The 27,425-nt window shown below is 37.0% G+C and overlaps 1 long non-coding RNA gene across 1 annotated transcript; it reads right to left on the reverse strand.

Annotated features, from left to right (window-relative positions):
* Positions 1-5,951: 5,951 nt before the first annotated feature.
* On the reverse strand, positions 5,952-27,168 carry LOC113093905 (uncharacterized). The gene is made up of 3 exons (XR_003287944.1): positions 27,012-27,168; positions 25,880-26,005; positions 5,952-6,867 (listed from the first exon to the last, which is right to left on the reverse strand). It is a non-coding gene; the product is annotated as an uncharacterized LOC113093905 (long non-coding RNA).
* Positions 27,169-27,425: the final 257 nt, after the last annotated feature.

Below are 27,425 nucleotides of genomic sequence, written 5' to 3' on the forward strand. Positions count from 1 at the left end.
GTTACAAATTATTACACTCAAAGTGAATAGCCATTCACAACCAATTTAAATCGACACATTTCAGATTGAAACAGGAAATTCAATGAGACAAAAAAGGGCAGACAGGACATTATTTTATCAGAACTGAATGTAAGTTTACTGAAACAATTTGACTATTGGGTAACATTATCCATTAGTCCATATAGAAAAAAAAAGAAAAAAGTAAAAGAGAAAAAAAGAACTTCATTTTTTCAATATTTGGATGAAATATCACAAAGGACATTTTTTAGATTTGGAATAACATGCACACTGAATGCACATTTTTCATTTCGAAATAGGTTGACAGTGGTTATCAGGCCTTTGCACATACTCTTAAAAATAAAGGTACATGCCTGACCTTGATGGTTCCATGAAGAACCTTTAACATCCATGGAACTCTACCATTCCACAAAAGGTTCCAGTGGAAAAAGTTTATTTTCAGACCTATTCACTGAAAGTTTCTTTGGGGAACCCAAAATGGTTCTTCTAATGGCATCACTTTGAAAAACCCCTTTCAGAACCTGAGTGTAAATGGAAACAAGCACATTTTCACCATCTCTTTTCCTCTGAGCTGAAGGATGACGATCCCTCCAGACTACATTCATATGTGTGTGCGTGTACAGGCCTGAATGGTCCAGGTGGAGAAACAAATCAAGAAATGGGACTGGTGCTGTGAGAGCCATAAAGGCCAGGACCACCCTAAATGAACTAAACACACACAAAATTACACAATCACAAAATAATGTGTGTTCATTTAACCTGTCTTATTTCTGAGAGATAAAACTTGCATTAAATTCCCAAGTTAATATCGCTTGCTTTTATCTTACAGAAAGGACAGGTTCCTGTAATTATGCAAGTATTCCTGTAAAACCATGAGTTGAGAGGCTCGCTCAAGGGTTCTGCGGTGACAGAACTTGATGGCCGTCTTGGTAACTGTTCATTTCATGGGTTGTCCCAACTGGAGACTAAACCTTTGACCTCTGTTACCACATCAGCGCTGTTACTCCACACAACCATTACTCCTCATCTTCATCTAACTTCAGAGACAGTATAAAGAGGACAGCATATCACTGGTAGAAAAATGAATGTGAGAAATCATAATGCTGAAAATGTCAGCTAAAATAATGTATAGTAGTCCCATCTTTTAGTTAAGAGTCAATTGTCTTTTATAGATGCATTGCTTTCCATTACCTATTCTTAAATGCTCATGTGAATTACACGAAAAATTATCACACTCAACTCTACCTCTCATTCCATCCTGATGATCCAGTGATAGCTGCTCGCATCTCAGCTTGTCTAACAGACATTTCTTGCAGGATGAAGGACCATCACCTTCAACTCAACCTTGCCAGGACAGAACTGCATGTGGTTCCAAACCCATCTTTTCATCACGACAACATCCAGTTAGGCACATCAACCATAACTCCTTCAAAAACAGCCAAAAACCTTGGAGTTCTGATTGATGACCAGCTGACTCTCATACCACATTGCTACTGTAAAACTGTCCGGTCCTGCAGATTTGCTTTATTCAACATCAAGAAGATCAGAACATGCAACACAACTCCTTGTTCAAACTCTTGTTCTGTCCAGGCTGGGCTATTGCAATGCCCTCTTGGCAGGTCTTCCAGCCAGTCCTATTAAACCTATACAATTAATCCAGAACACCACAGCAAGATTAATTTTTAATGAGCTGAAAATAATGCACATCACACCTCTGACCACTAATACCTGCTCGTATAGAAATTCAGGGCATTAATGTTTGCCTACAAAACTGTATATAAACGCTACATACGTTTCCTAATGTTACCACATGTAATAATAATTCTAATGTATAATGTTATCTCTGTATCAACTAAACTATGTCTAGTAACCAATTTAATTAAATTAAAATGTTTTCTAAATTCATGAATAATACATGTGGCACTTAAACTTAATTAAACAGAACCTCATTCTCACAAATGTCGTCATACGTGGCTTCTTGTGACTTCATCGTTGTTTCCAAAATGATCTGCATTGTTGCATTATGGGAATAAATACATTATGAAATCCATTTAATCATTTCATAATCATTTGGAAATGTTGGGAAAAACAGTTCAGTCTCATGTGAAGGCTTTTCCGCTCAAATGTTTGTGAAATACCATATGAAAAGAGTAGGGAAAGTTTGGCTAGCTTATAATGGAATGACTCAGTCTAAAAGTCTGCCCTTTATGTTGTGAATCTCTTTTACAACAGAAGTTTACATAGTCTTGCTACTGTAATTTATTCAGTTGTGAATGTTATTTGAAGAAAAACGGATGTGGAAAAATGCCATGCTCTAGTACAAATCACAGTAAGATCACATAGTATATTCAATGGCATCATAAATCACGTAAGACTCTAATTATTAAGTATTAAAGAGCTTTTATAGTTGTAATGGCTTTTACTGTTACAACTAAATCATAAGAACATACAACTACCCCCTTCACTTATGTACTCGCATGATTTAAAAAGTAAACAACTCAACTGAAGCGGGGAACAGTGAGCCATAGTATAGCCGACCAGAGATGTAGTATATTTTGTAATTTCTGCAGATCCCTCAATGACTGTGATAATTAATGATACTTAATACCTAGTTCTCCGGCCAGAGAGCTGAATCAAATTAAAATGTTCCCTACCTGATCCCTCTGTCTCTCTCTGTTATTGACTTCAGCCAGCATTCCTGATGGACTGAGTGGAATTCAGGCATTCCGGCCAAAGTCTTCTGCACACACAAAGTGCAGTGGAATTCTGATGTTGTTTCAAAATGCAGAGCTGAGCCCCCTCTCACTTTAGACAGCGAATGCATTATTATATTGTGTGTGAATCGTTTTACTGCCAAATGTCTGGTCAGTATGGTTCCCACCAGATGACCTTTTAGATGAAGCTTTGCATGTTTGGACCCTACAGCCAGGGCACAAGTTGAGTGTGTGTTGATGCGGGACAAGAATTTGTCTTGTTACCTGCCAACAAAGTACAACAAAGTGATGCTTCATAGTTCATTAGCAAGTTGATGAATGTGTTCACACAAACACAACTCAAGGTTTTTGCAAGCATTGTGGCACATCTGCTATCAGTGTGGCCAAGTCCTTGAACACAGTTTATCAATCACTATTAGCTCAGTCAGGATGAGAGAGAGAGAGAGAGAGAGAGAGAGAGAGAGAGAGAAGATTGTGTTGGAATTAAAGAGGAAGGGATCAGAATGTGAAAAAAAAAAACAGTGGAAGAGGTACACTGCGGTTCCTGGCAAAAGCAGATTCCGCTGTAACATGCTTGAGTGTGTGCATGTGTTTTGGATACAGTGTATCTATGCACGTGTGTATGCATCACTCAGCTCTAGCATATAAGCCTGTTGTTATCTATCAATCCGTGAGGTCGGTCCTTAAAGTCACCATCCATAACAACTGCCACCACAACAAATACCTTGAAAGAACCAAAGAATTAGACTTCAAAAAACACGTGTTAACTATTAAACTGCTAAGTTGAAAAAATAGAACAGTAAGGTATACTAACATTCAAAATTTTGGCTTCAGTAAAATTACTTTTATTCAGCAAGGATGCACTTAAAAGATTAGAATGTTCCCAGATTTCAGACAAATAGTCCTTCCTTGAAAATTTCTATTCTTCAAAGAATCATGAAAACTGTATCATCGTTTCCACAAACATTTCAAGCAGCGTTAGTGTTTTCAACAGTGATAATTAATAAGAAACTTTACTCAAAATCAGCATATTATATCAGATTATCAGAATGATTTCTGAAGGATCATGTGACACTGAAGACTGGAGTAATGGCTGCAAAAAATCAGTTTTGCCATCTCACGAATAAATGACATTTTAAATGATCATAAAAAACAAGGTTATATAATACAATTTATTTTAAATTATAATAATATTTCACAATATTACTGTTTCAACTGTATTTTTGATCAAATAAATGCAGCACTGAGAACAAAAAATACTTTGTAGAAAAAGAAAAAAAATCGTACAGACCCCAAACTTTTGAATGGTAGTGCATTTAAGAACTAATAAGATATATACATTTATTTATTACTAACGGAGTCCTGTAATTTAATTTTTGGAGTGTTTTAGTTCATAGATGTGAAGTGGTAATTAAAATACATTTAATCAAATTGAGTGATGTTATTTAGTTCCAGGCAAATGTAGCCTATGTGCTTTCAGTGTGTCTGAAGCCCATTTCTTAATTTACCAGCCTTATAAACACAACCCAGTAGCTTATGCCCTTAATTGTCTGTTTTAATCCACAGACCTATTTCCTGTTACAGATGTGTGCTTGTCGTTGGAAACCATACAAAACACACAAAATTCATGCACTCAAAAAGTTCATTTAATAAGAAAATAATGAGCTGCGAGATGTGGAATAAGAACAGAGAGAATAGTTCAATGAGAATGAAATGGAAAGAAAAGTTCATTTTTTAGGAAATAGTTTCATATTCATGCAACATAATTGAACATATGTCTGTCTGTGATTTCTAATCATACTTTATGACAGTTATAAAATAACACACATTTGACATTTTAAAGAAGTTTGCTCAAAGTTCGGGACTTCCCTCTGCTATTCAGACACTGTAATTGAGAGACTTTAAAGCACTGGGCTTTTCCCTGACACACACACACACACACACACACACACACACACACACACTGATTCACAGACACAAATGATCAAGCCACGTGTGAGGGCCTCATTATAACTGCAGCTAAACTGGGTTTAATGATTATGAATGAATGAATGAATGAATGCTTTATTTCAAACATAAACATAAAACAAGTAAGTAAACTGAAAATAAAAAGACAAACAAACCAAACAATTAATGATAATAATAATATGAAACCAACATGTCCGAAAAGGAGTAGGATGAAGCATAAGCTTATTAAAACCTACCCCTTCTCCACTATTCAATAAACAATCAGTTTTCACTAATGAACATATTTACATAATACCTATCTACAAAAAATAGAAAATAAATAAATTAAGAAAACAAATACATAAATTATTTTTTACCTATTGCTAAATCCCTTCCTCCTCCCTATACCCTGTATTATCAAGCTAAACCCATCAGCACATAGCTCTGATACTGAATATTCTAATATACTGAATCAGTAAGTGTACATTCAACATACACACTGATGTTCTGCATTTACAAAAAAATATGTACTGTCTATAAGCATATGCAAATGTAGCAACGTTTATGATCAGTGCAAGATGAATCATCAATTTGAGAGAAATGTCTAAACTTGTTCAAACTAAGTGCATATTAATGTTTAGGAGCTGAAGATATGAACTGAAAAAAGAAAGATGAAAAAGGGGAATTCAGTTTAATAAAGGAGGGCAGGAATAGCAATCTGAGAGTGATATTTAAATGGCATCACTTATGTGTGACTAGCACTGTCTGACCTTTTACATCACTGTGACATCATCATTCATTACATATATTGTCATCTGATGAATTGCTACTTGTTCTATTACTGTATCAGATCAGCTACAATAATGCAACAGACAAACAGTTCATTCAAGCCCTGAAACGACTTGCATAGAATCAGCTCAATCTGTTCTCAATCTGTTTTCTCTTCCTTTCATCCTGCCATCTGCAAATTTACCCTGTCTGCTTTTTATAGCTCAAAGTTCCCTTTTTCTGAACTTTTGTCCTATCTGCTGAACCAGTGGCTCTTAGCTGGTGGGTCAATGATAAAATACAAATAATAAAACTGCACATGATTTTTGAGGTCATTCATTTTCACCAATATTTTAAAACTAAGATTGCCCTATATCAATACTGATCACGTTATTATAAATATAATTTATGTTAATATGCTGCTTTTTGTGAAATATAAACATAAAATTAACAAATTATGAAACGTTCACAGGGGCAAGGAGCGAGGAGATGCAGGAGATTTCTTCAACATGAATTTTAATTCAAAGACGTATTAACAGCCGACGAAGAAACATAGAACAGGGAACATATATACAGGACTTGATGAGGTGAGGATGAGGAATACCTGGGTAGGTGCTCTGAAGGTCCTTCAGGACAGACAAAGGACAGTGGCCCCATTCAGGGTGCCATGGTGGAGCAGGGGACTCAGGAGGCCATGGCAGAGCAGCCTACAAGGCCCCTACCCCAGCCCCCACCTTAGCCTCTACGGCTGGAACCTTACTATTCCCCCACCAAAAAAAAATACTTGGGGAAATTTACGGGGCTGTACTCAGGGCCTGGAACACTTGCTGGGCTTGACAGGGGATCAGGAGCCCTCCCTGGGCTTAACTCGTGAACAGGAGACCATCCTGGGCTTAACTGGGAATCGGGAGCCCTCCATGGGCTACGTGCTGGGGCTGGGTTGATACTGGAGCAGACTCTGGCGCCTGGGCTGACACCCTTGTCCTCACCCCTAATTTCCTCTTCTGGATCCGGGAGAAAAGATGTGTTCTGGGCCAACACTGGAGCAAACTCTGGGGCCTGGACCAACATTGGAGTGAGCTCTGGAGGAGCGTGTACTGGAGTAAGTTTTGGGGCTGACAGGCTTGCCGCATTAATGTTTGTTGGGCTTGGCACATTAATGTCCTTTTGGCTTGCATATGAACCGGCGCCGGGCTTGGGTAAGCCACGGATGGTGGCGGGATTGACTTGGGGACGGCCGGTGGAGGGGTTCCAGATTGGATACTCTCCAGATCACTGTCTCCTTCAAATCTGGGAGCTCAGTGAGATGAAGGAACGTCATCCTGATCTGGAACAGCACCGTGAGGGTTTCCCCCTCGAGGGAGCTGGCGAGGGTGAGTGGCACAAACGCCCTCGCAAAGATGACCGGGTCGTGGCTCACCTGAAAAAAAGACTTGGAAAACACAAGAACTCACAGAAGACATATAACAGCCAATGAAGAAACTTAGAACAGGGAGCACATATACTGTATACAGGACTTGATGAGGGGAGGACGAGGAACAGCCGGGACTAATGATACAACATAGAAATAACCTTGGACAAATAAATGCAAATGCATCAAGACATACAATACTAGCAACTAGTGAACGGCATAAGATCATAGTCAACAGTGATACAGTACATTCAAAAATGAGATACAGTATGAGATGTTCGACTGATCAGTGCTAATGTACCGTATAAATGTACCTAACCGAATAATTGTAGAAGTTACTTGGGACTGCAAAAAACAAAACAACCAAAAAACACAAACAAACAATATTTTCACAACAATATTCAACATTTCTAACATGTTGTTGACATGAAAAGTCACATATTGGATCAAAAAAGATATTTTGGTGCAACAAATTGGTAAAAACAAGTCAAATTAGCCAGACACCATGATATTCTCGAAATAATGAAAAAAGTAAATATGACCAAGATTACGTCACGATTTTGGCCACAATTTGTTGGCTGCTGAGAGCATGAAACCGTCGAAATTCAAGAGACAAATCAAACAATCTAACTGTAAAGCCAGCAAATCACACATCTGCAGCCTTTTACATGTTTACAAACTTGTCCATTTTTGCTTGTTGCTTGGCTTACATAGGATCACTACTTGATGTCCATTGCAAAACCTGGGTTTAAAGCAAAACCACTGTTGAAAAATACTTTTAAACAATTATGCGGTTGGTTTGGTGAACAGTGTTCAAAAATGACCAAATCTTTGTTTTGGTAAAGCCTCTAAAACCATGCAGAAATGAAGTGACCAAAAGAAGAAACTTCTCTTTCATCATTCATCCCATTTTTCATCCGCTCTGAAACAACTCTCTCTCACTTTTGTTTGATCTGTTCCCAAACCCTTTGATGCGCTTTGCCATATCATTTATAAAAATGAAGTGTAAGCACACGATCATTCTTCAAAACACACTCTCAAGTTTACACACACACACACACACACACACACACACACACACGTTCATATTAGCTATAAAAGCTGCCCATTAGACAGATGCCAGCTGCTCTTTGGTGTAGTCCTACACACAAACACACAGAAACAAACACAAACATAAGATAGAAGTTTAGTAAAAGTTTTTTACTCTTTCATACTCTTTTACTGATACAAATCCCTAACTGTCTGTTAAACAGTGAAACACATTTCTTTTCTGAACTGTTTCCCCACTGACACCAAATTCACTTTATTTCCTCATTCTCTTTCTTTCCCTTTTCTTTCTTTCTCTCTCTCTATATCTTTCCTCCTGTTCATTGTTAAAACAGATGTTTGTCTGGCTCTTCCATCGGTATGAGCTGCTGTGTGTGTGTGTGTGTGTGTGTGTCTGTGTGTGAAAAAGGAAACTAAAATGACTGAGCATTTAATATTGAACACGTGGGACAGCAATGAACTCTGGGTAATGGAATGACCGCTGCCATAGATTAAAGCTGCAGGTGACTGTAAGTTGATAATTAACAGGTCTTTGTAATTAGGTATGAGATCTGTTAAATCAGGGGTCTTCATAGGTCTACCCTGATTGACCAACTGACCCCGTGAGTTGTGATTGGCCGAACACTGCAAGCACACATCGGAAATGTAACGACCCTTTCCATAATTGTGAGCTACCTGTACATATTTCAAAATCAATGTAAAGACAGTTAATAATGTCCTTAGTTTTACCATCAGTTCAAGTCCAAAAGGGGAACAGACTCATGTGACAGACACAGCGATGAAGCTCGTATGTGTTTGCAGTACACAAGCTACGGACAAATAAGACAGCTGACTCCACTGTGTGACCCTGTCTCTCTCTCTTTATCACATACAATCACACAAACACGCTCGTGCGCACACACTAGGGATGCATCGATCATGATTTTTTTCTGATATCGATTTTTTTACAAGCAAACTGGCCGATTCTTGCTTTATTCCGATACCGATTTCAATTTTTTTTTTCTTTAAGCAATAAACAAGAAAGAAGGAAAGTGTGCATAAACAAGGTGTTTATTTGGTATTTAATAGGCCAAACTGGCTTTTGGCTATTGAAAACAATAACTGTAACCATATGAAATGAACAGCAGTAAATGCACAGTAAGTAGCCTACATTTCAATACAAACATAGATGGTACAGAGATCAGTTTTTGAATTGAGTTGAAACTACATAGAACTGGCCTTAAATGAAAAAAAATAACTGTAACCATGTGAAATGAAAGGCAACAATGGCATAGTTCTACAGTCCAAACACAATCAACACACATTCAATAAGAGTTTTTTAATCAGCATTCAGTATTTGTTTTAGCTTTTAAATTTGGTTTTCAATTTTAAAAAAGTCTTTACCAGTGAGACTAAATAAAAGTATGATATATAAATAAATTATTCCAAAATGTTAAAATTAAATAATGTTGGTGTGAATAAAACAAAGATGAAAAGTGTTTCATTCGTCCAATAAAATAAAAAAAAGGTAATGATTCACATCTATATTTACATTAAGCCAATGAAAAATAAATAACTATAATCAATTTATTCAGAACTGACGTTTACTTTTGGTTTTTCAAGCGTGTATGCAAGTTCTACTTTACAAAAAAAATCATTTTAGTTCTGTCACAGTTTAGTCGGTTTCATTTCTCATCCAACACGCGAGAAGTTGAGCTGAACATCCCTTTACTGTCTCTGCTTGTGCAGGCGCGGAGAGGTACAGTACGCTCGCGCAACTGCAGTGAGCCAGGAAAGGGGCTCTTATTTGTGCGCCAGTACACCAACAGCTGTTCACTTCCTGCTATCTGTGTCTCTGACATGTAGCTCTGCACTTCCAGTGCTGAACGGCTGCCCGCGTCCTGCGCACAGATTTCAAAATGCTTCCAAACAAATGACATGAAAGCGAATGATTACAATGTAGTCTGTGCACGCGGTCGCACTTTCGGAAAAATTGGCCGAAAAAAGACCAGAAACCGGTCGATTGCCGATCGTGTATTTTAAGCAGAACACCGGTTCTGATTCATGGCCGGTCAACCGGTGCATCCCTAGCACACACAACAGACGTGCAGAGCTCATTAGCAAATACTCAAACTAATAACAAAACATACTTACAGCAGCTGATTCAGAATCGGCAGATTGTCGTAGCAAATTCAGAATCACCTTCTCTCATAGGTTCATGAAACGGTCGTCCATAAAATGTGTTGCTGTTCTATTGTAAGTAATCTTAAAGATTCCTAAATGCATCTACTTTCGGAAAGCCAAATAAAGTGCTTTTGCTTTTGCCTAGATACACTCAGCATCTCTCTGACATGGCTGCTTCAACACTAAGTGCGGTGACTGAAACCATGCCTTCTTTCTTTGCGTGCACATTCTGGGAGAGACTTTAATTTGATAAAGAATATCTCTTTGGATTAGAGACTTTAGTCTTTGCAACTTTATAGATCTTCTTCATGCACCAAGAGCTTGTTACGCTCTGCAGAGAAAGGAAAAATTATAATCGCAACATAGAGTATATTACATTACTTTGGTACTAAGCACATGTTTTCTATAGGTCAGGCATGTAATACTTATTTTTACACAATATTTAACAGGGCACCATCTCTCTATCCACCAAGGGATCTTTGGCCTGCAAAAAGGCCCCAAAGACAGACCCCGCAGAAAAAAAACAAAACAAACAAACAAACAAAATAAAACGTAAAAAATCGTTTTCACTGCACACCAAAAAAAGTACAGCTGAAAGACAAAACATTGTAAATATCAAAGCAACATTAGTGTGTATTTTTAATATAAGCTTTTATTTTAAAATAGTAATATTAATATGATCTTATTTGCTTTTTAAATGTTATTTAATATTTATATTTAATAGTATTTATATTAAATATTATATAATAGTATGGAATTATTTATTATAATTTGCAAACTCAATCATACACACACACACACACACACAGCCAAACATCTACAGTGTGCTTGTGTGTGCATGACAATGTTATTTTGTGGTCTGAAATTGAAGAGACTGCACAGAGCTCTTGAAGAGATTCTTGGCCTCTATTTTTTAACCACCTATTCTCAGTCCCTCAAAAACTGAACATTTCAGGGGATCGGGTAATGGAACAACACATACACACCGACACACATTTTCTGTGACAAACAAGCGGTGGCTACAGCTAATGAGGTGTGCAAGGACCAAGTGGCCACACAGACGAAAACAAAGAGCTCCATCTGAACTGTCCTTGGCCACACACGCTCATGTTGTGTCTCTAGTAGTTAACACAAAGGGACAGCCAGAGTCACTGGAGAGAAAGAGCCACTGAAAGAAAAGGAAAAGAAGAAAAGAAGTGTTGAGAGACTCTGGGGGAGTTCACAATGATGGATTGTCCATTTAACCTGCCTTTGAACTTCATGACTCTGATTCAGATTCATTAGATTCACAATTAATGTGACACAGTTCTGATTCACTCTAAATCCAACAAAGCTTGACTTGCTTGAACTGATGGTGAACTGAAGACATTTGAATTTGACCATGAATAAATATAATATAATATAATATAATATAATATAATATAATATAATATAATATAATATAATATAATATAATATAATATAATATAATATAATATAATATAATTAATATAATATAATATAATATAATATAATATAATATAATATAATATAATAATGTTTAATTTGTATTAAATGTGCATGATATTATGCTATATTTAAATACCATAAATTAAACATAATATAGGAGTAAACTATAAAATAATATACATTCAAAATGTGTAGGGAAAAAAGTAAAACACAGTAGTAAAAAAAAAAAAACTAGTTATCTTTATTACTTAATCAAACAAAACTGAAACATTATATTTAATGTTTTTCAATATAAAACCGGCTTTTATTGTGAGCCGTAAAGAATATGAAAACTATTAATTTATATGCAGTGCTACAGACAAAATAGAAAATAATAAAAATACTCTTGCCGTTTTATACTAGTCAACTAAAAATAAGACCTGTTACTGATCAATATTCTTATTGGTCCAATCAAAATCAATCAGATTTCAGGGTCAGATTTACAGATGAGGGTGGGGCTTCAACAAATCTGATCAATCTGTCACTTTCCTTTGATTTAGAGAGTAGATTATGGTTAACCCTTGGGGTACCGTGTAAATGCAAATAGGAACATGAATACAATAATCATTTAGTCATATAGAATTATTCACAAGTACAACAGTATTAGCATCTGATACCCTCACTGCACCAGACTTTTCAGTATGGCATACACAAACTCACAATACTTTCATTCAAAGGCCAGGGATTTCTTTCAGTTTCACCCTCTGTTGCTAATGCTTGCTCTTGTCTAACATTACCTGGCAGAGCGGTGAACCACAGAGAACACACAATGTGCCAAATTAGTAAAGAGAGACCCCACACACACACACTCAGCCATACCCAGATCTCACTGCCACAACACACCTGTCAGCAACAGTGAGAAAGACTGAGAAAGAGAGCTGGAAAATATCCTTCATGCTACATGGCCCTGAACCGAGTCAACGGCCCATTCGAAATCTCTGAGAGCGTGCACTTAGATTGTGTGTGTATATTGTGGTGTATGCGGAAGAAAGAGTATTTGAGAAGGTATGTGCTTAACCCTGTGTGTGTGTGTGTTGCTCAACAGGGAAGGAGGAGATTAAAATGTGGTTTGCGATTAAAAGTTAGTTCATAGAATGTAACACACACACATACGACCACAGAGCACAGTGGGCATGAGAGGGGTTGAAGGTAACTTGGCAGATGTCCCTAAAGGAGGAGGGAGAAAGCAATAAGGAGAATGAAAGAGGGAGGACAGAATGTAAAAGATGAATGTTTATAAAAATAAGGCATACATGATAAATGTAAGAAGGCTTTATCAGTCATTATGTAAGAAATAAGCAGGTTTGGGAAACTGCTCTTATTCATAACTGGTTCATATATATAGTACATAATTTTATGTACTAAAATTATTTGAAAATATTTCCTGCATTATTTAGCAATCAACAACCAATGCAACCAGTGAAATATACACATTTTGGTTCATTTTAGTGATGTACATGATTCCTGAAAAAAAATTAAATGTGAATCGAGAATGAAAAATTAATGAATTAAACAAGCATCTGGCAATGTTTTTTTTAAATATGCCTTTCTCAGATTCAAATGATTCATTAGTGAAAACATTAAATAACCGGAATTCCTTAAGATTCCCATCTCTAATCATACCAGCTCATACTGTAATTATGGTTCTCAAATTTCTAAATGTACAAAACTCCACCAATGAGCGGTCAAGGGATTGATGATCCAAAAAAGAACATTCTGGCATCATCTATTCCCCCTCTTGTGGATCCAAAAATATGTATCACTTTCTTCTGTGGAACACAAAATAAGATATTTTAAAGAATGTTTGTAACCAAACCATGGAAAAACTGAGACATTTCTTCCTTTTGTGTTCCACAGAAAAAAGCGGTTCAAAAGGATTTGGAATAACTTGAGCTCACTAAACATACAGCAGTCACTAAACATATATATATACTGTGTTTTTTGTAAATGCAGGCATCAAAATATCAAAATAGCTTTATGCAGAAGTCGCACACCTGACCCCTGTTCCCATCTGTCTCTATCATAGAACATGCTGAGGACAACATGTCACCAATAAACCATCCTCAGGGGAGAAAAAGAGACTGATAAAATGTGCACTCCGAGGGAAGGAAAGATTGATGGGAGCATTTGCAGCACATGTGAATGTGCAATATATTAGCACATATATCAGCATAAACCTCTGCCCCTCTCTCTATTGCTCCATTCACCTGGACAGGTGTGGGCTTGTTCTGAAGGACAAGTGCTGGGAATGGTGTTTACATGGTCTCACATAAGAGTGCGATAACAGTGCAGTTATTTCCAAGAGATTGTTCAAGGAAGATATAACTAAAACAGCATTAATAATAAATATGGGTTTTTACAATAGTCAGTTCTTGAACTCTTTAATTTTGGCACCCCATACAGGAATATTTAGTTGTGTATCCTTGGTCTTGAGTGGTTTTCTTCAGAGCAGTACCAAGGACACAAGTGTAAACATGTAATTGTGGTAATCTTAATGGGTAAACACATTCTCAAACTTCGACATTCATTCATTCCTTTCCACCTCACTCCTAAATTGTCGCTCTCTATTATTCTGCCTCTCCATTCCTAATCTATGACTCAATAGTATAAGTGCAAGAAAGAGAGAGAAAAATACAGAAAGAGGACAGAGAGAGGAAGAGGACGAGGAGAGAATGCACCCTCAGGGTGCCATGTTGTTTGGGCCTGCCTCCTCAACTCACACACATACAGTACATATACATGGGCCTAAGATACAGTAAAACCTTTAATGTCCATTGAACCTTTCTATTGCATTAAATAAAGTATCTTTACAGTGGAAAAAAGGTTCTTTAGATTACGCAAATTTTGTTCACACTAAGAAAAATTGTTATTTTTAAAAACTGTTCACTGACTGGTTCTTTTGGAAACCAAAAATGGTTCTTGTATGTCATTGCTGCAGAAAACCCTTTGTGGAACCTTTATTTTTAAGAGTGCATGCTTGTGAAGATATTTCCTCAAAATAATTCAAAGGATGTGCCTACTCAGAAAGTATGTGATTTCTGACACAGCCAAAGTTTGTAACATAAGGTAGGCTTCTAGATTATGCTGTCTCCTAAAAACATCCTCGTTTTGGTCAAATCCTAAGCCCCCATTGAAGAAGGCAATTCCAGAATGCACTCACTGCAAACGAAGAACATAAATCTAAAGCAGCAGATAAAGCAAGTTGAACAAATGTCAGTTTAAAAGGTCAGGGAAAAGTACATAAAAAATTGTTAGGCATAATATAAAAAAAAAAGTTCAGGGGCAATTTTTGCTAATTTATCTTTGGGCACTTTGTTCATTTTGGTGGCATTTTTGCCACAAGCCCTAGTTAATTTCCGACCCTGATGTGGATTCATTTTTAAAGGGGGGGTGAAATGCTCATTTTCACTCAATATCCTGTTAATCTTTTATTAGAATCTTTACTAATCATTACCCAGAGCCGTTGAAAAACATATTTAACGGCTCTGACATTACCTTGAGGAAAAAAACCATCATCCAAAATAAACCATGGCTACAGTCAGATTCAGCCGTTTATTTATGATCCAGAATCAGATCCCGAGGCTGAAACTGAACGAGAGCAGCAGCAGCAACGACTCGCTCCGAGCGGGGCTCGAACCCGGGTCTCCGGCATGGGAGGCGGACGCACTAACAAGGAGGCAGAGATATTTTAAGCAGTTATACTCACCGCCTGCGGTTCCAACACACGATCGTGACCCTTTTTCATTGGGATTGCATCATCCTTAAGAAATAAACGATAAACAATAAACGAGCGTCAAACTGGGCCTTGTTTGTAAAACAAGCATCTTCGAAATGCAGGGAACAAACACAAACACTTGCACAACTCCGTTGATGCTCTGTAAAAATAAACTCCATCCACTGGTCCCTTAATGCTGTTTTTTCTTTGGTAATCTGTGCAGGGTTGTCTTGCCCTGGCAACCAAAAACACACTCCTTTTGTGACTTTTCGCGACGCTCTCGCTCTGATCAGTGAATCGCTCTGATCAGTGAAATGTCTGTGCTCTCAGTGCTGTGCTATACTGGAGCGCGCGCTCTTCCGGGAGAAGTGTCCTCAGGACCCATATAAGGAAATTCCGCACCATCTAACGTCACACAGAGCCATACTCGAAAAAAACTTTCCGAAACTTGTGACAAACCAGAAGAGGTATTTTTGGAACAGAAATACTCCTTCAAACGTACAACTTAATATTTGAAACTTTGTCCATGTTTAGCATGGGAATCCAACTCTTTAACAGAGTAAAAAACTCAGTATGCATGAAATAGCATCCCCATGAGTTAAATGTCTTAGAAGTCAGCTATCTATGTAAGAAAAAGCACACTAAGCTCACTAAGTTCTGGAATAGAGTCAGAATGTTACATTAGAAGGTTACCCAAATAACTGAGGCAAAGGGGTGGTGTTAATATCAGCTGATCCAATAAGAGAAAGAGAGTGAGGTTTATATCACATAATGGGATAAGCAGCTTGTTTCGGGCAGTATTGGAGCATTATGATGTATTAAATGTCTAGTGGTTTAGCCATTGTTGGAGAAATGTAGCCGTTTTGCTAGCAGGTCTAGAGAGATTATCCTCCAGAATATTTCTGCATTTCACAACTGTATTGAAGGTTAACACTCACATTATGTTTCTTATTACAAAGTGCCTGGGCAAAATTCTCGCTGGTGCTCGCCAGTGTGTTCCGTGGTTGCTAAGGTGTTATGAGTGGTTGTTATTAAGTTGCTAGGATGTTAGATGTTTCTAAAAGTGTCCCCCAAGTTTCTATGATATTTTGGTTTCTCTCTGTTTCCATCTCTTCCTCTCTCTATGTCTTTTAAGGCAGAAGGACCCATTAAATCCATTTCTAAATTCACCCTGACATTATAGTTTCCTCATAACTCATGTGATTCACCCTTGGCATGTACATGAACACACGTATCCAAGTGTGTGTTCGTGGAGCGAGTGTGTGGTAGGCTGTGTTTGGTCTTGTCCCTCTCTCTGTGTTTGCAGTCACTGGGCCGATGACAAATGCAAAATGCCAAAATCTGAGTGTGGATTTGTTTATGTTTCATATTGATGTATTTATTTGTAATTGGTGTGTGTGTGAGTTACTGTTTTTGCTCTTGGGTGTCACAAAGGGGCCAAATCAAAAATTCCATAAATAGAACACAAAAAGAAAAAGAAAGTTTGTATGTTGAGTTTTTGCACATCTGTTTGCTGCAGATTTTTTTTTTTTTTTTGCTCACAGTGATAATCCAACTAAAGATTTAAATTCTGAAGTGTGCAATATCTGTATCATCATAAAGAAATTCCAAAAATAATGACCATTTACAAACATGATTCCTGAAAATCACCCTGTTCAAACAAAAAGTCCTGCCCCAAACTTACACCATTGTTTAAGCCATCGTTTCTGTCAGAAATGAAGAAACAGAACAATATTTTGATATATGTTTTTCCATAGAGACAAAGTTCCTTACATTATACAAGGAGAATCCTATGAATGGCTAACTTACAGTTTTCTCTGCCTGCATTGTTAACATGGGATGTCAGAAACTATATTAAATGAAAATAATTACTTCAGTGTGACAGAAAGGAAGAGAAATCAGAAGAAAGAGCGAGAGAACAAAAGTGATAAGTTTAAGTGGGTCAAAGTCTTGACTTTCTTTCAGTCCAAGACAGTGGCCTCTGAGCTGTAATGAGTATGTGGGACAAGGTGTGTGTGTGTGTGTGTGTGTGTGTGAGAGAGAGAGAGAGAGAGAGAGAGAGAGAGCCAGCGTGGCGCATTACACTTGCAGGTAGACATGTGCAGGCCGTTTCTGAGGCCCAGAGGACCTGCAGTTCCTCTCTGAGATATAAATCAGTATGTGTGTGTGTGTGTGTTTGGCTGTGTGTGTATACACTCTACAGATCAGATATATTCAATGGACAGCCTTTTTTTCCACTTTCACACAAACATGCTCATTAGAAGTGAGGGCAGAATTGTGGCTTTTTCTCATAAGCCAAAAAAAAAGAAAAAAGAAAAACACACAAATAATTGAGTTTTAAGAATGTACTGAGAGCTTGTCTGAAAGATACCAATGTTATAATACTACAATCAAATATATAAAAAGAAATTCATAAAGAAATTAAAGACTATGATTTTAAAATACTTCAGATTTTTACTAATGGATGCAATACTCTTTTACTGTTTCTCACAACCTTTTTTAGCTCAGGGTTAAGCACACCTTGACCAACCTAATGGCCAACCTAAGGCCTAGGTAACACATTTTGACCTGCACACTGTGTGTATATGAGAGTGCACGCTTAACACAAAAACACACAATATTGGCAGTCAAGGCATTTTAAGTCAGTGTTTTAGAAAGCTATGTAAACATATTAATGGTATTATATATTTTCTCCTATACCATAACATGACATGCTACTACTATGCATTGCTACTATTTTGCTTTTTTTGCGATTGGTCTTTATGCATACCCTGGGGATGACTGGGAGCTGTGATTGATGGACGAGCAGATAGATGGATGGTGGCATGGAGAAACAAGATAGCAGCTGACTCTGACACCCAGGGAGTTTCTGAGGAAAAAATGTTGCACTCTAGGAAACGCAAGAAGATCTTTCTAATCTGTGCTGCTGATAAATCAAAATCATGAATCGAACGCTGATGAAGGTGGCTGATTTGATCTGACCATAAAAGTGATCTGAGGAAATACTTACATAAGTTAGACCTGTATCTAAATTTATGGAACACACAGAATACTTTACTAATGCTCCAAATGACTTGCTTTGGAAAATACTTTGGTCTCTCCACTTAGAAAACTTTTTCAAATCTCAAGTCAAGAATTAAGATAAGAAATGTCTATAATATAGCAGCTGTTCTTAAACCTAATATTAAAATCTATGGGCTAACTTCTCCACATGATACTTGGCACTGACCTACAGCAGTAACTCTTACATCATGTCACCCCATGACATTTTTCAAATCTGAGTTTTAGTCCTAAGACGCCACAGCAAGCAACAGCCCATTTTTTGCCATGTTGCCTCACTCACTAAGAAATCTCATTGGTCCAAACTGTATATTAAAATGAAATTACTCAGGAAATTCCTGACTACACTGCATCTTGCTGACACGACAACAGTAACTGACAGGGGATGAATCATGGGACATCCATCTTTCCTCCAACTGACAGGTGCAAATGTGGAGCAACTTATTGCAGCATTAAAGGTGCAATAGGAGATCTTGGAAAATGCTAACATTGGCTTGATAGCACTGAAAGTGAACGTCCCACTCAACCTGCAATCACCATCCAAAGTCACGCCACCCAGGACGCACTTATTTTCACAGACCAGAATACCAGAGATAACATTACTACAATAGGCTACATCAGTGGTTCCCAATTCCAGCCCATGTTCCAAAGTGAAGTAAACCCCTGCTTAGGGAGTAGGGAGCAATGAATACGGTGTAGGGATCATATCAATTGGAACACAATTAATTCACGTAGATCAGTTCTAATGAGTTGATCATCTGAATCGGGTGTATTAACTAATCGAGACATGCAAAATATGTGCGCGAGGACTGGAGTTGGGAACCGCTGGGCTACATCATGTGTCATTCACCTGCAATCTGAACTTAATGATTGCTATTGGGATGTGAAAAGACTTTCAACCAGCATAACAAAAAAAAAAATTCTGAAGACAATCACCTATTGCACCTTAAAGTTAAACTTTTCAATGCCAAACTTGTCACTGTTGCTCATGTGACTGGAAGTCAGCAACAGATCATGCTCTCAACACCTCTAAAAAATAAAAGTACTTTATTGACATTAATAGTTCTGTGTAGAATCTTTAACATGGATGGAACCTTTTCATTTCACAAAGGTTCTTTATAGCAGAAAAGGGTTCTTAAAATTATTAAAATTTTCTTCATACTTAAAAAAATATATATTTTATAAATTAAATTAACATTAACATTATATTTAACAACTGTTCACTCAAAGGATCTTCGGGAAGCCAAAAAATGGTTCTTGTATAGCATCAGAGCAAACAAAACTATTTGGAACCTTTATTTTGAAGAGTGAAAGTTTTGAGACACTTACACTGACAAGCAGTGTAAATCTGAGAAGGTCTGCTTTTATGCACACACACACACACACATCAGCCTTTTTAGCACGGTCCTGTTTAAAAACCCTTACAAAACCCTCAGCAGCTTCAAGTGCATACCAGATTTCACCTAGTAAGTTAAATTATACTCTTTCTCTGTGGCAGTGAAAGTTGATCTTCAGTAACAGTACAAAGATGATATATACTTATGCTACAGGAGACCGTAAGGAGCAAATTACCAAATGTGCATTCATTCACACATACAATGTGGACACACCAAATACCTGCACCCACACCCACCTGCACAAATACCAAGCGCAGTAGACACTGGCAAACTCAATGTGGTGTGAAGTGTGAGTGTATCTCAAGAGTGTGTGTGTGTATTAAGATGATTTTGTATGATCAATGGGCCATTCTTCAGATTGATAGGATAGCAAAGTAATCTTACCTATCCAAAACACATGAGAAATGACTGGAAATATTTCATAAAATTGTCTTTCAGTTTCTCTCACAATTCTTCCTGTATCTGTCTGTATTCAAAACACATACGTTCAACACTGGAAGCTGTTGTCAGTGACATACCAAAATCCCACCCATCCTGCCACCTGCTACTCAGTCATCTCACACTTTATTATGGGCTTTAAAGGGATAGTTCACCCAAAAATTATGATTTGACTTTTATCTGCTTACCCCAGGGCATCCAAAAGGTAGGTGTCTTTGTTTCTTCAGTAGAACACAAACTGAGATATTGCACAAACTCAAACCGTTGCAGTCATATGCAAGTGGATGGGAATCACGGCTAAAACATACAATAAAATAAAACAAAACAAAAAAACATACACAAACAAAACCAAATTAAACCCTGTGGCTCGTGACGATACATTGATGTGTAAAGACATAAAACGATCGGTCTGTGCAAGAACCTGAACAGTATTTATATCGTTCTTTACCTCTGATGCACTAAAAAGCCTGAACTGTCTGAAATGTACTGCGCTTCCTCTACACAGCCTGCTGGGAGGCATCTTCTTCTTCTTGCTTGCTTTATGGCGGATTGCAGACTTATTAGTGCATTACCGCCACCTATCTTTCAAATGGACCACTTGAGAGATAGGTGGCAGTAATGCACTTACTGTCATGCTGTCAGTCTCTGTTTCCTGGGTGTCCCGTAATGAGCTCACTTCTCCTTAGGCACTTCACTATAGGCACTTTAATTCCGCTAGTCTGGTCATGTCGTCACAGTAATTGCACTCCAATTAAATCGCACAGGTGTTGACTATCCTCAGTCATTAGTCTCCCTATATAGAGCTGTCTTTCTCTGTCATCTGTATGGAGTCCTTACCCTATGTTACCCTATGTGTGAGTTGTGCTTGTCTCGCGAGTCTTCTCGTTACCTTCTTGTTCATTCGAGTTCTTATCCGTTTCATCCGGTTCCCTTTTTGTTTGGTTTGTCTCTCAAGACAGTTTTATTTTGTATTTAACCTGTTTGTGCAATAAACCTTACCTGCAATTGGATCTTACCCTCTCCTTGTGTTTTTCCCATAACCCAACCATCACACTTACCTGTAAAAGTCTGCGATCCACCGTAAAGCAAGCAAGGGAAGAAGATGCCTTATGGAAGGCTGTGTCGAGGACGTGCATTACATTTCATCACATCAATGTATTTGTACGAGCCACGGGGTGTAATTTGGTTTTGTGTTTTTTTTTTTTTATTGTATGTTTTAGCCATGATATCCATCCATTTAATATTATATGACTAACAGACTGCAACGGTTTGAGTTAAATATCTCAGTTTGCAGAGATGGGACCAAGTCACACATGTGCAAGTCTCAAGTAAGTCTCAAGTCTTAACCTTCAAGTCTCAAGTAAGTCCCAAGTATTTTTTTCTTGGGCAAGTCAAGTCAAGTCAAGTCACAAGCTATGTCAAGTCAAGTCCAAGTCAAGTCACCTTAATATTGTTATTTACCTGCAGAATCTGATCTTAATAAAGTTAAAAGACAAGATATAAATAACTGTCAGTAAATTTGTAAATAATTTGGATTTGCATTGTAAATACTCATGTTCAGTAAAATACATCATGGAATCAAACAAAATTGTAACTTCCTAAAATTATCTATTTTTCACTTCTGCCAACAGTGTTTGCAATGTTTTACATTTTCAACATTGAGTCCATAAAACTAAACATCCAACAGACTCCTCTCTGAACACCTCTCTCTCTCTCTCTCTCTCTCTCTCTCTCTCTCTCTCTCTCTCTCACACACACACACACACACACACACACACACACACACACTCTCTCTCTCTCTCTCTCTCAGAGTATAGAATATAAATATGAGGTATTTTCAGTTGTTTCATACTTTTTTGTTATGTACAGTACAGACCAAAAGTTTGGACACACCTTCTCATTCACAGAGTTTTCTTTATTTTCATGACTATGAAAATTGTAGATTCACACTGAGGGCATCAAGGGCTATTTGACCAAGAAGGAGAGTGATGGGGTATATATATATATATAGATATATATGTATATATATATATATATATATATATATATATATATATATATATATATATATATATACGTATATATATATATATATATATATATATATACGTATATATATATATATATATATATATATATATATACGTATATATATATATATATATATATATATATATATATATATATATATATATATATATATACGTATATATATATATATATATATATATATATATATATATATATATATATATATATACGTATATATATATATATATATATATATATACGTATATATATATATATATATATACGTATATATATATATATATATATATACGTATATATATATATATATATACGTATATATATATATATATATATATATATATATATATATATATACGTATATATATATATATATATATATATATATATATATATATATATATATATATATATATATATATACGTATATATATATATATATATATATATATGTAATATGCACTTCTCATGATTGGGTAATCGCGGCAGCTAAATTTGTTTTTCTGATTAATTGTTTTGCTCTATGAGAAAGACAAGGTAACAAAATATTCGGGGCTTATGCCCCCTTAGCCCAGCCCTAGCGCCGCCCCTGGAATGCGTTTTCTTGACGGCCTGCTAGCGGATCATTAGGGGCCGTTCACATCACGTCTTTAGCGCGCAAGTTCATTATTTCCAATGTAGGCGCGCAGTATGCGCGCTCATAATGGAAGCAACGCGCTCGCGTCGCACCGCATCGAGTTAAAAACATCTAAACTTTTCAGAATGCTGCAAGCGCACTGCAGGTCATGTGACAATAACTAACCAATCAGCTTCATCCTTTCCCGTATCAACGTTGAAAGCTCAGCTAACATGAAGGAACAGCTGTTCATAGCTGTATATGGATTGCCATTTTGAAATGAATTTAGTAGCAGAGCTACTGCGAGCGATTTTAAGTGCTGCAAATCCATTTATCCTTTGCTGAAATTTCTACGTCTTCATTGAGAGAGAGCGTGTCATGGTTGCTTAGCAATGGCAGACGCCCGAGGAGCACTTCTGTCCGAGCGCTTTGGAAAGAAGGAGAAAGCGGCGCGACTAGCGTTTTCCACTCGTTTTTAGTCGCGAACTATTGAAGGCGATGACCCTCGGTACCTCTCAGGCTGACATGTTGATGTGATGTGATATCTGATTTAAGTGGGCGTGGTGTGTGTAAGGTAGAGAGGGCATGACTGATGATAGTGTCCTGATCCAGTCACGACGCTATTCTCAGCCTGCGCTCCAGCTGAGTAATCAACTTTATTTAAAAAAATAATTTATATATTTTATATTCAAACTGAAAACATGATTTGATTAACACTCAAGTCATTCAAGTCATCGTGTCTCAAGTCAAGTCATGTCCCGAGTCTTTAACTTCCAATATCGAGTCAAGTCTCAAGTCCTAAAAATAGCGACTCGAGTCGACTCGAGTCCAAGTCACCAAGTCACAAGTCCCCATGTCTGTCAGTTTGTGTTCTAATGAAGAAACAAAGTCACCTACATCTTGGATGCCCTGGGGGTAAGCAGATAAACATCAAATTTTCATTTTTGGGTGAACTATCCCTTTAAGTAACTATGGCGACTGGCCAGGTTGGCAGGAGAATGCTGGGGTCACTGAGGTGGGCGGGGTAAAGCCGCATGCCCCAGACATCACAGCACAACACACACTTACACATTAACTTCTCCATGGAAATGACTTCTGGCCTTCTAAGCACAGCTCTAAACTAGAGGCTGCCATAGTGTAACACACCCAATTAAACATAACTTTTATACTCACTTTAGAATTGTTTTAAATACAGTACCATCCAATAGTTTGGGGTTTCCCTCTTATGCTCAACAAGCCTAAGGTGTACTTAATTCCCCTGATGATGAAGCTGAATTTTCAGCAGCCATTAGGATGTTTAGGATCTTCAATGGCACATGATCCTTCAGAGTTCATTCTAATATACTGACTTACTCAATAAATTATTATCATCAATGCTGAAATCTTCTTGTGTCGCTTGATATTTTTGTGGAAATGGTGATAAATTTTTCTAGGATTCTTTGATGAATATATGTTTAAAAGTACAGCATTTTAAAGAGAATATTTTTGTTACAATGTAAAAGTCCTTACTGTCACTTTGAATTATTATTATTATATGGTATACAGTATCACTGTAATACTTAATTACATCACAAACAAAATAATTTCACCTGTTTCTTCTTAAAAAAGTAACTTTTTTTAAAAAGAACAAAATTAATGTACATAAATTAAATTAATTAACCAGTATACAAGTAAAAATATTTTTCAAACAGATTCAAGTGCAAAAGAACAACATACTGTATATATGTAAAAATGCACTGTATAAGTATGAACAAATAACTGAAAAGAAAGTACTTGATAAACATAATAGTGAATATAAAAATTATTTTCATTTTTTATTTTTATTGTGATAATTGGGTGAATTTTGACATCCATACATGCAGTGTTGTAAATTTTACCCAGTTGATGGAAAAGAAGCTAATGATGATAAAATTTTATTTGGATAAGGTTTACTCATGGTATTTTAAGTGCCCACGATAACAATAAAGTGCACTTTCATTACGTGTTATAGAGCATTACAGAATACCTGCACATGCCTATTTTAAACAGTTTTTCAGTGTAACTTTTCACTCAAATTGATAAGCTTATAATAATATTGTAATGAAAAACATTTATTGTAGTATAGTATGTTAATAACAAAATATCAGCATTTTATCTTGTGGTCTCAAAATGGATCCAGCTGTATTTAACCTTTCAGTTTTTATTATTTTTAAATGAAATATAATTTTGTCAACTATAAACTCAAATGAGGTGATGTTTTGAAAGGTCAATAAACCATAAACAGTATGAAAATAAAACCTGATATTGGTGCCAACCAGGACAATGACACTGCAGGCACAGTAACTACGGGCACAATCAAGCATATCTATGCTGTTTACTGCCAAATACACACTCTGACACATACTCTCAGAGAGAAAGAGTGAGAGAGATGAGCATACGAAAGGAATAAAAACACCATATCCAATTGGCAGAATGTGGCAAGCGTGAGAAAGAAGAGAAGGAAAATAAACAGAGGACACAGGAAAAGGTTCACACGGTGATCAGGATAAAGACAGACACACAACACACACACTGCAACAACAACAACAAAAAAAAGTTTTCTTAATCTTTTTTTTTTTTTGGACTGGTTTTCATGTTGTTAGCTTTATGCTTGCAAACCAGAACAAAATTATCAAAATTTCATGATATACTCTGTCTACATCTTATTTATATTATTATTTATGAATTTATTGATTCAATTTATCTTACATACACCATTTTTCCAGTAAATGTAACTTATTTCAATGATGTCTGGGTATATTTGTATTGGAAAACAAGACTAAAATACTACTTAAAATTATTTCTTGCAGTTCATGCAACATTCACATACCCAGCCAGCCCTCACAAAACCCCCTTCCCCCCTTATTTCGGAGTTCTTCATGTTTCTCTTTCAGTCATTCTTTCATTATTCATTGAAGGAACACAGGTGCACCTGTTTCAACTGACTCTTTTCAGAAGAGCTACCATCAAATGCACACATAATCCCTTACTTCACTGACACACACACACACACACTTTTGTAACACCCACCAGCTTGCTCACTGCGGAACACACTGATGTCTGCCCTTCGACGGAGGGAGGAAGAGAGAGGAGGCGGCAGTCAAAAGTCATCTGTCTTTCTTCCTCTTCAGCTGTATTGTGTTCACAGTGCGTCACCTGGTGGAAAAAAGAAAGAATAAAGAGCCTGTGGATGGAGAGAAGAAAGGCAGAACGAAATCAAAGGATGAAAAGGGATGGAGGGAATGGAGGCGGTGGAGTGCCCACAAAATGGGCAAAATAAAGCAGAGGATGTTGTCCAAACTGAAAAGGGCTTTTTAAAGCTGCCCTCCCCTCTCAACTGCTCTTCAGGCCTGTGTGAATGTTTGGTGTTTTTGTTCTCAAGCTCAGGAGACAAAGAGAGAGGACGAGAGCAGCTCATAGACGAGTGAAATGAAGGCAAATACGGGACAGTCAAAACAGAGTTTACTGACTGCATGTTCGAGGAGTGTTACTTGCAAAGTTGTTCCAAAGATTGCAATGAACAAAACAGCACACAATAAAGATGCAGATGTACTGAGACATAACAAGCGGAAAATATCAACTGACTAATTAAAAAAATAAATAAAAATCATGTTACTGTCCCCAAAATAGTAGTGACCATCATTCATTTATATTTGAATGGTCCCAATATATCATCCATCCCAAAACACACTTCACCTTTAAATGTGTAATGTATGTACCTTTTAATATAAAGCACAAATTAATAGTGTACTGTTTTCTATATGCAGGTGTGAATGCAGTAATGATCATCAAACGTGTGAACATTTACTTTGCTTACCAGAGTCTTGGGGTTTCCTCAGATTAAATCAAAGCTGTAACACTTAACTCTCTGAGCATGTGTGGTTTTCCACAGTAGCAAATCATGCTGAGCACATTCAAGTACTTACAACAGCTCTTTATGCTATCCTGAGACTTACAGAAAGAGATAGAACGGCAGAGAGAGAGAGAGAGAGAGAGATTGTTTCGTCCACTGCCCACAGTATTGGTCAGTTTGTCTGAATTCCCCACAGCGGCTCATATCTCACGCAGTATGACCTCACACCATCCTACACACACTTAAACAAGTGAGCTAACACTAAAGAATGGGACACAGTACGTAAAGAGGACAAAAGATTCTACCCACAGTGTTGAATATGCTACAGTGCAGTACTGTCTTCCATTTCCTCCCCCGGTCTTTTCAGCTCTTCATTAACTGAGTGACCATTCTGTCGCAGTAACACTGACTGGAATTGATTTGAGTGTATTGCTCTGGTGTGAACGCACTGCCACCTACTGGATGAATGACGCATGGCAGAAATGTTACAGATGCCAGCAGCTTTTCGTGAATAACAATATACAGTATACATGGGTCATTCCACAGAAACGTCCACTTTTGATATGGCAAAATATCTTAAATGTATTTATTTTTCTAACATTTAAGATTAGACCACATTATTAGATTACGTTTTGACTTCATGAATACATATAAATGACAGCTTAATTATTTTTCTCTTTAGCTTTTTTTGTGAAACTATTTCAAGACCAAATGAAGCATTTT

The sequence above is a fragment of the Carassius auratus genome, unplaced genomic scaffold, assembly GCF_003368295.1.
Source record: "Carassius auratus strain Wakin unplaced genomic scaffold, ASM336829v1 scaf_tig00215205, whole genome shotgun sequence".
In the NCBI taxonomy this organism is placed as follows: Eukaryota; Metazoa; Chordata; class Actinopteri; order Cypriniformes; family Cyprinidae; genus Carassius; species Carassius auratus.